General features: G+C 41.1%; 1 protein-coding gene across 1 annotated transcript in view; it reads left to right on the forward strand.

Moving 5' to 3' along the window:
* Positions 1-2,757: 2,757 nt before the first annotated feature.
* Positions 2,758-12,418, forward strand: part of LOC126457534 (ankyrin repeat domain-containing protein 6) — a 722,889-nt gene continuing 713,228 nt past the window's right edge. The window contains exon 1 of the mRNA XM_050093890.1: positions 2,758-3,144. The gene's annotated coding sequence lies outside the window, so the exon portion shown is untranslated. The remainder of the gene's footprint in view (positions 3,145-12,418) is intronic.

The raw sequence follows: 12,418 nt of genomic DNA on the forward strand, positions 1-12,418 counted from the left end.
CGGTAGCATTCACGTTGGTCGCTCTATGCCTACAGTTGAGAACTTTGCACAGAGCGCCAACATCACATTAAAGACCACGTTTTCGACAAATCTGCTGTTGCTGAACGCAACCATGTCCCATGCACCTACCTACTGGGGTTCTGTCATCAAAGAAGCCGTTGGGATCAGAAAATGCTAGAGTTGTAAAACTACCATAGGCTACCGTAGACAACCATAAGTAAGCGTGCACTACGATAATTTTCGTAGTAGCTTCGGTCAATTAATATCATACCTATGTTATCTGTAGGTTCGGTGGGTGTGCTGTCTTTCTATCGGGCATTACCTCACAACGAGCGTTCCCTTTACGTGTGTTATTGGTGTTTTACTAGATTTCCGTAAAAACCGGAAGCGATGGATCGTCTACATTAATAAAACCGACAAACTGCAGGAACGGATTCCTGACTGGAAATGGAGGAAAAATGATCCTAGGGAAGAAGTCCTACGAACGTGTGTCCGGAAATGCATCGCTGGCTCGTAGATGGCGCTGACGAATGAAAGTTCCTCTGACCACTTGCCGTGTGTTCCTTGTGTGTTGCAGGCTGTGTGATTGACACAGCGTACTGTAAGCAGCAGAATGGTTCGGTATTGATGTCGGGAACAAGCCAAGACGATGTGTGTGTAGGGCGAAGCAGGTGGGAACGGTCGAGAGGCAGCACGGCTGTACCAAAACAAGTACCCTCGCGGACGCCGACCACGTCACACGACATTTCAAGCCCTTTTTGGGCGTTTGTGTGGTCATGGATCCTTTCAGACAGACGAACGTGCAGGGCGACAGCGGATTGTATGAACACCAGATCTACAGGATATTGAGATGAACCCTAGTACAACATGGTGTAAGCCAGAGTACGATAATGTGTGTTGTGCATGACAACCGCTACTATCCCTGTCACCTGCAACGAGTGCAAGCATTGTCAGTAGCGGATTTCCCTCTACGGGAAGGATTTTGTCAGCGGCTTTCGCACCAGACCATCACTATTGTGGGATTTCTTTCACCAGTCCTCTTTACCGACCTGAGAACGCGTGCATCGCATCTCATGGTTGGTTGGTTGGTTGGTTGGTTTGTGGGATTAGAGGCATCTCATGAAGGCCACTTTCACCATCTGCTGTAACGTGGATGCGATGCACCTTTGTACTTTGTTCCGGGGCTGTTTGTCGTCGTTGAACGCACACCGTCCATTTCCAGTCAGAAGAATCCGTCCCTGCAGTTTGTCGGTTTTATTAGTGTTCACCACGTATAAAGGGCCGGTTAACCTACAGAAAATTTTTGTTCCAAATAGTTATCCTCCCATCTGTTACTTAAGAATAAAGAGATTCTACAACATAATTGAAACTATCAAAGTTTAATTCAGGTTTTATTCGAAAATTGTTGGTTTGTAAAGTGAAAAAGAGGGATATTGTGGTAAAAATAAAGAAAAACTTACAGCTTTATCGTATAGCGCTAGAAATGTAATTTCCTGAACTAAAAGGTAAAAATAAAAAAAAAAGATTGCGAAACAAAAACATGTCAAACATCGCTTCAATACTTCGTCGAACTTGTACAAAACATATTTCTGTTATTCATAAACAACTTTCGCATTTATGACAGGACACTCTTCCCTTTGATGATTATGAAAAACGGACTATTGAGTACAAAATAACAACAATAAGTATATACATTTTTGTTTGTTTCTGCATGTGAACTGTACTTCCTTCGAAAGTAATTGCTTTGGTTACAAAAAAGGACAGAAGTTATGTGATCACCTGATTTTTATTACTTGTAAAATGCAATTTATGTTCTGTAAGGGTATAAAATACACAATGTATTAAACTGAATGATGAGCGGTTCTAATTATGTGCAAAACAAACAACCAAACAAAACGAAGTGAAGTTTTCTCACCTACACGTTCATTTATGTTTCTATCCCCATAGATTCTACCACCACTAGCGTTACTCTTACCATTTACTACGTCATTTATGTATTGTACCAAAACTACCAAACCGTAATTTTGGTAGAGAGCGACTCTGACTACAATAACTTTAACCGAGACGGCGATTATATCCTTAATGGCACATGAAAACGGCTGTTCGATGCCGAAAGGCCACAGAGAAATAAGCTAAGTTTTTCACTCTCTGATCCTCGACACCAAGGCGAGAACTTTTTATCTGGCTCTTGTATTCTTCAAAGTTATTCAGCAGCTAGATCCCGATGACGACGACAAAAATCGCAGTTGAAAGCTTGAGTATACATACAGATCTAACGCGGCAATAAGTCTGAGAAAAATTTATCCAGGGTTTTTGAAGGCACATTGCTATAGGTTATCCATGTGGACGAAACACAATGTGACTAGCTTAAAATGTCATACAGAGAAAATTTTTCCACGGATCTAATGCATATTTAATTACGTCATTGCGTAACATGAAACAACATAATAAAATTTCATAGACATCAAAGTCAAGCAGAGAACTTTTCACCGTGCCCTTCTATTTTTCAACGTTCCCTCTCTGTCGTACGCCCTGTATGAGATCCCGGCCTACATAGCGCAAGGCGCCAGTCTGTATATGTTGCTCTTGACCGTAGCTCCCTCCGAAGCCCGACGCTGGGCAATGTGTCCGGCGCGCCGACTGAGCTGCGGCCAGAGGGGCAGGGACTATACGCGCCGCCCGCCGCCCACCGACCGGTTCTCTCCTCCCGCGGCGCACCGGCCGAGGAATGCCAAGATGGCGGCCAGTGCGAGCGCCCCTGCCGAGGAGCGAGGCTGCGTCGCCTCAGTCCAGCGCCCGTGGCTCTCGTGCGTCCCGTGACTCGCGCTCTTGTGTAGTGTAGTGTGGTGTGGTGTTAAAGTCATCTGTGTTAACTTGTCTGTCTGGTCAGACACTCGAGTGCATATTCGTTTGTTGACTGAGCGTGTGGTCTAGTAGCAGACAGCGGTACGGCTCCGCGCCCTACCGCTGTCAGGCGGAGTGCCCCGCATCTCCTAACAGAGCGGAGTAACCTTACTTTGGTGGTGTGTTGTGTGAGAATGTGTCGGTGTCACTCGTGCAACATCTATTATTTGTGCCATTTAAGGAGTGTCGTTTCATAGTACTGTACTGCGCGCTGCCTTGACGCGGTGATTTCAACGCAAGGTAAGGAAAGCAACAGAATCATAACTTATGTTTCGTAGTATTGTACTGTGTGATGTTTTGCAGTGGTAATTTCAACGCAAGGTAAGGAAAGCAACATAATCATAGCAGAAGCTTTCGTCCGTCGATGTCAAGTTAGGTGATAGCAATCCTTATGTTCGTTCTCTCGAGGAACAACATAAATACCAAAACTGTTTACACAGTGTGTCAGTGTTTCGAGAAACATCTACTGGTGAACGTTCAGAAGAGCAAAGGAGGAAATTCCTTTTGCACTTTTTCTCTTCTTTTGAACTGCTCCTCTTGCATCAGGGGATTTCTTTTACGAGGGAAGCGAGAGTCGTATTGGACAGAAATGATTTGTGTGTGTGTGTAATTAACTGTTGACATGAGGGTTCCGCACTATTTCATAATAAACGATTTATCAATCAGTTTCATTATTATTATTTATTTTAAGTTGCATCAGCTTCACATTCAGCGGTGATTATTAATGTTGTACGTCTACACAAATAGTTTCTAAATACAATCTATTGTGAATGTGATGTCCGCTATTTAGCAACTACCCTAACGAAAAATAGAAGTAAATCCGCCAAATTTCAGGTACGTGCGTTTTTTTAACCTCGTGAAATTAGACTCGCTTGATGACAGTAATTGATATCTTCCGAATAAAGATGTTCGTTAGCAGAACGATTATGTTATAAAGATCAGATTTACTAGGTTATCACAAGAAATGATGACCTAAATCTGGAAATAAATTGTCATTAAAATGACAGATGACTTGTCTATTATTAAATAGTATGTAGTTTATCTACAGCCACTGGCTGTCACTCTAGTGTGAAAATTACAAGTAATGCTGCATGCACAACTACTATGTGTCTTTTAAGAGGGGAAACAACTAAAAATGAGTATTATGTTGGAATAGATCAAATAGTTTCTAGGCATAAACATTGGTCAGGGCTATTCCTTCTGCTCTGCTCCACAACACGTAGGTGGACTCTTTGCCTAAGAATACGTCAACGTTTTGGGATGTTAAAGTATCAGACTTGTGTCTGTGGGAATTTTGTGGAAAATGTCAACTGCAGATGTCACTGTTTCTCAGCGCAAGAATGGAAACACAAGAAGAGAAAGAGAGGTAGAAGGAGAAGGGGGGGAGGGGGAGGGGGGGAGTGCTTTATCCGAAGGTAACACATTGCTTGTATTTGATCTATTAATCATGAAACCGTGTATTCAGTATTTCTCAATAACTTTTCGTCTGCAAACTGAAGAAAAAAGAATGTGCCTTTACTCGCGTACTTTAAATTACTTAGCAAAAGAGCCAATGATACTTGAAATGCTTTGATGGTTTTCTTTAAAGAGTGGGTCATTTTTGACGCAGTGTAACAGCGAGCTCAGTTTAAAGTACCAAATTTATTGCAGACAAAATTCAGAAAAATTTGTAGCTATAGTATACTATCTACAAATTACGACACAGACATGTGCAAAGACTCAACAGACGTTCGAAGATGACCGTATACTTGAAACTTTGTAGCCTTGTAGTTATAATGGAGTTTTTATTGTTCAGTGGCAAGGTTTCGCTGGAGGATAATGTGTCACCGTCAGTAGTTTTTAATCTGTTCATAGCCCTCATCAGCACACAGTAAATATTCCTTTCCAAAGTATTATCTTAACAAAGTCCACTTATAATTATTATTATAAAGAAAAATTTGCAGTATAACAATGAAACAGTTTCTCATGGATAATGATATACGAAAAGGTATTCCGCGGACTGGATTATCGTATTTTTATGCGGTATATTGAAAATCACCTCAGTACTGCCTCACATCATAAACCACGTTGAGTACCTGGTCAAAGATTAACCTTCACTTGGTTATTTCTAACTCGAGTTATTTATTGTTGCGGGGCTTTCAAATTTCAGGTGAAATAAGACGTCATTTCACAGAAAGGTAGCGTTTTACATAGTTAAAATCATTGATTAAAGTTAACTGTCAGTGCAAAATAATTCTAAACACATGTTTAACAAATATAGGTAAGTCTAAGTAATTAGAAACATAAATATGGAAATAATTCCATTTTTATTTATTTACTACATGATTGGCACGTTAATGAAGCACCAGTTCTCTTAGCCCTCTATGAAACTAACTTTCTCTTGTCTAATAGATTTCTGTCAACATTCTGCGGTGATGTGAGGCTAATAAAAATTCCGAAAGTAGGCCACAAAAGAAACCGTGTTGTTAATAAAAACCCTGGAAACTACAATACGCAAAAGTGTCCTACAGGGGGCATTATTCGTAAATTATTGTCCAATAATTTTTATTTGCCGACAGCCAGAATGTATAATATTTGCTTGTCAATGGGAAGTAACGGATTGTGAGGCAAACTTCATCGCGTATACACAACTGGTATCCATGCCAGAATAAATTACAACCGTTTCATACTATCAATCTTCTATTAAATGCTGAAGTGTCGCTAATTTAACGCTATTCTTTTTCTTTTTCTTTTTTTTAAAAAAAAAGCCTAGATTCCGGAGTAACGTTACGATTCTAGCCGAGAGTGGGCAAAACTGTTACCTGTTCAATGGAGCGGGCGGCGTAGCTAGCACAGAATATCGTATAAGGAATAAAAAAAAATGAAAGTTTTAGAGTATAGTAGAAGAGAGAATAGCTATTTGTGTAACATCAGATTTGTGGAAGCCAGAGTAGTGAAGATACTGAAAGAATTATTCTGTCTAAGAAGTAAACTTATACAGGATCACCGAAGCAAGGGAGAAAGCGCAAGTAGACGTATAAGTCATTATTCTGCCCATTTTGGCTGAAGAACACCGAGGCTGTTTTAGTAAATCAGTTTGTAGGAAATACTGCAACCCACCACAGGTTTTTCCGAAATGATTTAATGATACCATTACTAGTTTCGGGCCTGAGCCCATCGTCAGATGGTAGCGTTGACGTCTTGCAAGTTTTGCATTTGTGTCCTAAAGTATAACAAAACTTTTATGATGCATAGTTTACAAATGATTTTCCGTTTTGCATTTACGTCCTAAACTTTAACAAAGTTTCGTGATTACATAGTTTTACACTCACATACGCTGTATACATTGTGCTTACTTTCTGAAAAGCTCACCTTTACTTAAAGTAACGTAGACGTATAAGTATTCTCCAATAAAAAAAATCTTAAATGAAATATTGGAAGAGAGGGAAAAGTTCCTAAACGCGTACATATGAAGTACAGGAAGCAGAAGCTTAATTAGTACCTTGTGAAAATGGAAGAAGAAGAAAATGTAACATTTTAAGTGTGTCGCTGTAGAGGAACGTCAAACACTAAATGAAGAGAAAACGCAGGAAGAGACGACATATAATGTCACAAGAATAATTGACTTACCAGGGGAACATCCTCTAAAACACACAGAACAGTGAACATTTCTCTGGAAGAACTAGTAGAGGGGGTAGAAAAGTCTGGAACATGCGATACAGATTATGGACTGGTGGACGTACTAAATATGTAGAGGTGAAAAGACAGGAATAGATGAAGAACGTTGTAATTTAGACTGGTGCGTCACGAAAACACGCTTACGTTGAGATCTGTTGTATAACTAGATCGAGGTCAGACTGTACCGATTTGTGTGTGAAGAAAAGTCTAATCTTCCCATCTCTTTATGAATAATGTCGTTAATAAGATGGCCACGAAATAAAGAATTGTATTCGAATTTTCTTACTGGAAGTGCGTGGCTGTGATAGCACAAAACGTGGTTCAAAGGCGTTATTTGCCTAAAGGGAAGCCGAGACTCGTGGATGAGTAGGGTTCGTTTCAACAAAATGTCCCAATCGCTGAACGCTTTTGCACGCTGAAGATTTTAGTAAAGTGTAAATTCTGCTAGGGGAGTAACACGTTTGCAGATTTTTTTCCTTTATGTTGTTCAGTGGCAACCCATAGCGGGTATGGCAGAATGGGCCGTCTGTCGGACGAGATGAAGATCAGTAGTAATCGTTTTCTGTCTAAATTCCGCAGTTGAAGTGCCTATTCGGCTGCTAATTTTTGTGCATACAGCGAGTTCGTTCACAGGCTGTAGAAGGGTACACTACATTCTGTAGGAACAAGTAAATGGAATATGGCTTTCTTCATACTCCTAGCTTGAATAATACTGTGGTATCGATATGTTATTCGGTTACAATCAAAGTAGACAACTCCCGACGACCCTGTCCACTATTAAAGGGCTGGTAAGCACGCGCTTCTAAATATAAAGTGATGAGAATCCGTAGAAATGTAGCGCATTTCACAGATTGTAAAAGTCAGAAGTGCGAAACAAGTTATAATTGTTGAAACACGCGTCCGGCCGTCCAGACGTCCTGACTTACGTTTTCCGTAATTTTCCGAAATCGCTTTAGGCAAATGCCGGGATGGTTCCTTTGAAATGGCACGTCCGATTTCCTTCCCTAATCCGAGCTTGTGCTCCGTCTCTAATGACCTGGTTGTCGACGGAACGTTAAACACTAATCTCCTCCTCTTTCAACTTATAGGTCCCGGCGGAGGTTCGAGTCCTCCCTCGGGCATGGGTGTGTGTGTTTGTCCTTACGATAATTTAGGTTAAGTAGTGTGTAAGCTTAGGGACTGATGACCTTAGCAGTTGAGTCCCATAAGATTTCACACCCATTTGAACATTTTTCAACTTATAATATTTTGGTGCTTCAATCTTTCTTATGCAAATTATTGTTAAGCATCAATTAAGTTTGCCCATGGATTGGTCGTAAATGGACCGGAGTAACATGTTTGACGTTTTGTGGGTATTTCTGGAATGGAACAGCAAGCAGTCACCTTTGCTTCTTCCACTAGGTAGCCTCACAAGGCACATCACCGCACCGTAACATTTAAGGAGATTATAAGGCAAATAACGTCGTTGAGAAAGTTGGCATATGTTTGTGTTTATTCCACTCTTTTTTAATGTTTGCAGTATGGTCCTTTGTAATCATCAGTTCAGCCAGACCTCAGCGACTGAAGTTAAAGATCGAAGTATTTAAGCACTTACATTCTAATGTATGTAGTGTACGAATTAAGAAGCCAGCGTAGATTCTAAATTATACTGTAAAGTACTTAAAGCGCACACACAATAACGTCACGTTTTCATTCGCAGACGTAGGTAAGTGCTCAAAAGGCGTTTGTTTGCTTACAGCATGGTATAAATAGTTAAAGTTCAAGAAATAGTGCAACATAGTTACGTCGAGAGATGCAGGTTTCTGCACTCTTCAGCACTACAACTTTCAAAATAGTTCCACTTTATGTACGCTGCAGCGTGTTTTAAACGTAAAAATTTGGTGCTGGGTCTTTTAGACCTTGAATGATACAAATATAAATAAAACGAAGCAAAGTATGTCAATGTTTATCAGAATTGCTACACCAAAACGGATACAAGTGACTGAAATGAACTGTGTACTACACATAGTTTATTTATCTATCGCAGCAAAATCAGTATGTGACATACAGTAACAACAATGGTTACAGAAGTGTACATAAACTATATATAACCGCTGACATTAAGAATGAAGTACATGGCAAGCTACCATGTGTTCCAATCGGAACCTCTAAAAGTACAAGCGTGGTATACAGAGGAACGCGACAAACAAGTTGCTGGCTAATCATATTCCAGAAACGTTGTAAGTCCGACATGTCAGGCCGGTCGGGGGACTGTTCTATGGGAATATTGCAAGTGGAGTTCCCTGAAGCAGAAAACAGTGCCCGAGGAATCTGAAGCAGGAACAGTACTCAGGAAACTAAATCTCCCTGATATGGCAGGTGTTCTTCAGTTCTCCCCCACTATAAACAAGTCGCATATAGCGTTCACGGCCGCTCAAGCCACCACGCTTGTGTTTCTCTTCTATGCCATAGGCTGCCATATTTAGTGCAACAGGGCAGCGGGTAAGGGCGTGTTTGCACACACCACCTCGCGCAACAGTTTCGTGAGGCAAGTCTTGTGCAGTGTAAACGTATTGTATGATGCTCTTTCGCGGCGAGGCGCATCAAAGACCTCTTCGCCTCTATCGTTTTGTGTACCGTAAGCGACGTCCTTTGTTGCGCTCGAGACGACGAGCCAGGAGGAAAGCTTCTACCTGACAGGATTACGCCAAAACCACTTGCTTTTGTGGGATTCAAAGAAAAAGTAAACCACAATCGGACAAGAAGGGAGGATGCGTGGAAAGACTCAAGTTCCAGACCAAAAATGATAATTTGGTTGGTCGCACAGAAGCATAAGGTCAAGGAAGAGGAAAAGCAGAATCGATGGATCGATTATGCAAACTTTCTATTGTACTTGTAAAAGAAGCGTGTTCCTTTGTGTCCTAGAAATACATATTTTGAAATAATATTAAAAATACGAGCTATAATACCGAACATTACTTATTCGTGAAGAGCGTCAATGAACGCGTTTCAGACTGCTGGGATAATTCAGGGTATGCTTTTTTACATTTTGAAGTAAGTACTGTAAACTTGGGTGTGAACTGCTGTCACTAGATATCTCAGCAGATCATTGACGCAGGATACTGAAAATCTTGTGTAGTAACGCAGATGAAGTTTCTGATATCTTCAGTGGATTCCACTGCCATTTCTAGCTGAAACAGATTCCCGTATTCACTATGTTTACGTGGGGCTCCCAATTCGGACTTGGTAAATCGATATCGCAATACCGATTATGGAAATTCGGATCTAACTGGTGGTTTTCCACTTACACAATCGACTTTTTCTGCTATGTAAACGAAAAAAATGATTTTGAAACATACTTGGGTTTTCAGTTACGTCTTTCTTTTTAAAAAAAGTCGATTAATATGGACGGAGTGACAGTTTTTACGGGGAGGGAAAAGAAGAAATATTAGACTTGGCACGAAACCGTCTGTTTTTAATACTCAACTGAAGAGAAATTGCGATTGTTCTGAATAAATCATAAACTAGAACGATTGTTCTGCAGACGCCATATTTGACTTGGCTAGTAAATCAGCGTCAGACCGCAACGTGTAAACACGACAACGAAAGACGGTTTCCGAAATTCAGCTTTCGTCTTCCGGAGGATGCGTCGCATGTAAACGTAGTGACTGAAATCGTCGACAGAATAATTCCTTGCTCCAACTTCGGCGACATCGCTTCCGTCCTTCAAATACAGCGTCGTCATGAGGGCGGACGCTGGTGCAGCAGCCAGAGGAAGGCCAGAGCACGCCGGCGTGGTTGCCTCGGCCAGACTGACGGCTCGCCTTATTCGCGCCTGCTTCGCGCAGCGTATCGCTCTCTGTAAACAGGAGGTTGAGACAGCCGCCTCACGAAACAGCTCCATCCAACCGCTCCGCGAGCGCATCTTGCTCGTATCAAACGCACCTTAACGCCGTGGGACAAGATGGCGCAGAATTCCCCGTTGCATGCTCTTGCGTCGAGCCAATACTGGACAAACTGTGCGCTCCGTTACAGCTGTGCGAAAAAGAGATGGTGGTCACCACCTGCTGGGTTGGTTGGTTGATTTGGTGGGAGAGACCAAATAACGAGGTCATCGGTCTCATCGGATTAGGGAAGTATGGGGAAGGAAGTCGGCCGTGCCCTTTCAAAGGAACCATCCCAGCATTTGCCTGAAGCGATTTAGTGAAATCGCGAAAACCTAAATCAAGATGGCCGGATGCGGGTTGTGCTAACCACTGCGCCACCTCGCTCGGTCCTGCTGGGGTCACACAGCGTGTTTCAGTAGCCGCTTGTTGCTGGGATAGAGTAGGGATATCAGTCGGTAAATATTCAGATGGGCAGAACACAAGTTTTGTTGCCAACGAATATTGCCTCAAAAATCAGGCGACTTTATTGTACTTACCCAAGAAAACTAACTGTTCCTCCTTTCACGTAGTGCGATTTCCATCACTGTTGTTACTAATAAACAGATGTGTAAAAACAGGAAAAAAACGCGCTTCCTTAAAGTTTAGACCTTTGTGAAAACTAAGAAAACAACGTTATACTGAAGTCACGGGACAGTTCTGGTTTGAAGTTGTCGGTATGCTCACAACCCTGTGGTCGCTCGATAGATATTTGTACTCTCCGGCTGAGCCTTACTGTCTTCTTCGCGAAGTGGTTTTACAAATGATTCAATGCCATAGCAGGTTCGATTAAAGAATAAGCAAATTTAAAAAGCTCGGTCGACTGATTCTTAAGTGCTATTGGTCAGTCTGGAATACTTACCAGATTGGTTTGACGTTCAGGCTGCATGTGGGGACCAGCTGGGCCTCAGTGTTATACTTTGTAGTTTTTACGAGTGGAATATCTAATTCACAATTTTGAAATTTTTATAGTGTGTTACAAATTTAAACAGCTCTATTGCCATACAAGATTGCGGTGAAATTTTCAATAAAAACAACTGTAAAAAAAAAATGTAACATGGGACCCCCTCATAGAATCTTCATTAAAATTTTCCGCATTTTGACAGTTTTACGTTGGCTACCTTATGTTATTTAGTTATCCTAGCATGCATTGTTGGCTGCCTTGTGTTTTTCAGTTTTTCTAGCGCGCATTGTTGATTTGATATTGTGTGGTAACTTCAATACTCTCCTAGCGCGCACCGTAAGATATGGTCATTTCGAAAAGAAAAAGTGAAACTTTTGATTTAGATAATACTGGGGACTTAGAAAAAGTTATGCTACTTATAAATGACAGTAGGGATGAAGACGAATATGAAATGAACATTGAAATTTTGGATTCTGAGGATGGTGTTACTTTAAACGCGAAAAGGGAACTCCAGACATACAAGAATCCGGATATGATAGTGAAGGTAACAGCGACGGAGACAATGAATTCAACAATGTTGAATGCCTCATTGCTAAAAGTGGTATGGTATGATCGGCTGACCCACCAAAGAAAACTAGACGGACTGCACACAATACAATTATTGTACCTCGTTGTTTGTCCACCTCATCTCAAGGTATTCAGTTGGTAAGCGAAGCTCTCAAATTATTCATTGGTGGACATATGCTACAAATTATTATAGAATCTACTAATAAAAAGGCTCAATGTTTTTATGAATAAATAACAACGGTGGCATCCTACAAATACTGATGAAATATATGCCTTTTTAGGCATTCTCGTCACAATGGGATCTCTAAAAGCTAAAAGGAAGTCTGTAGAATTTCTGTGGACTGCAGATCCTCTCTACAAGAGATACATTTTCCTTGTTGCAATGTCTAGAATTGGTTTCAACAATTGTCATGAATCATTAAATCTGATTATGTAAGTACAAAGGCCGATCGAAAAGCAGCTTATAAATTAGCAGCAATTAGAA

This window comes from Schistocerca serialis, chromosome 2 (genome assembly GCF_023864345.2).
Source record: "Schistocerca serialis cubense isolate TAMUIC-IGC-003099 chromosome 2, iqSchSeri2.2, whole genome shotgun sequence".
Lineage (NCBI taxonomy): Eukaryota > Metazoa > Arthropoda > Insecta > Orthoptera > Acrididae > Schistocerca > Schistocerca serialis.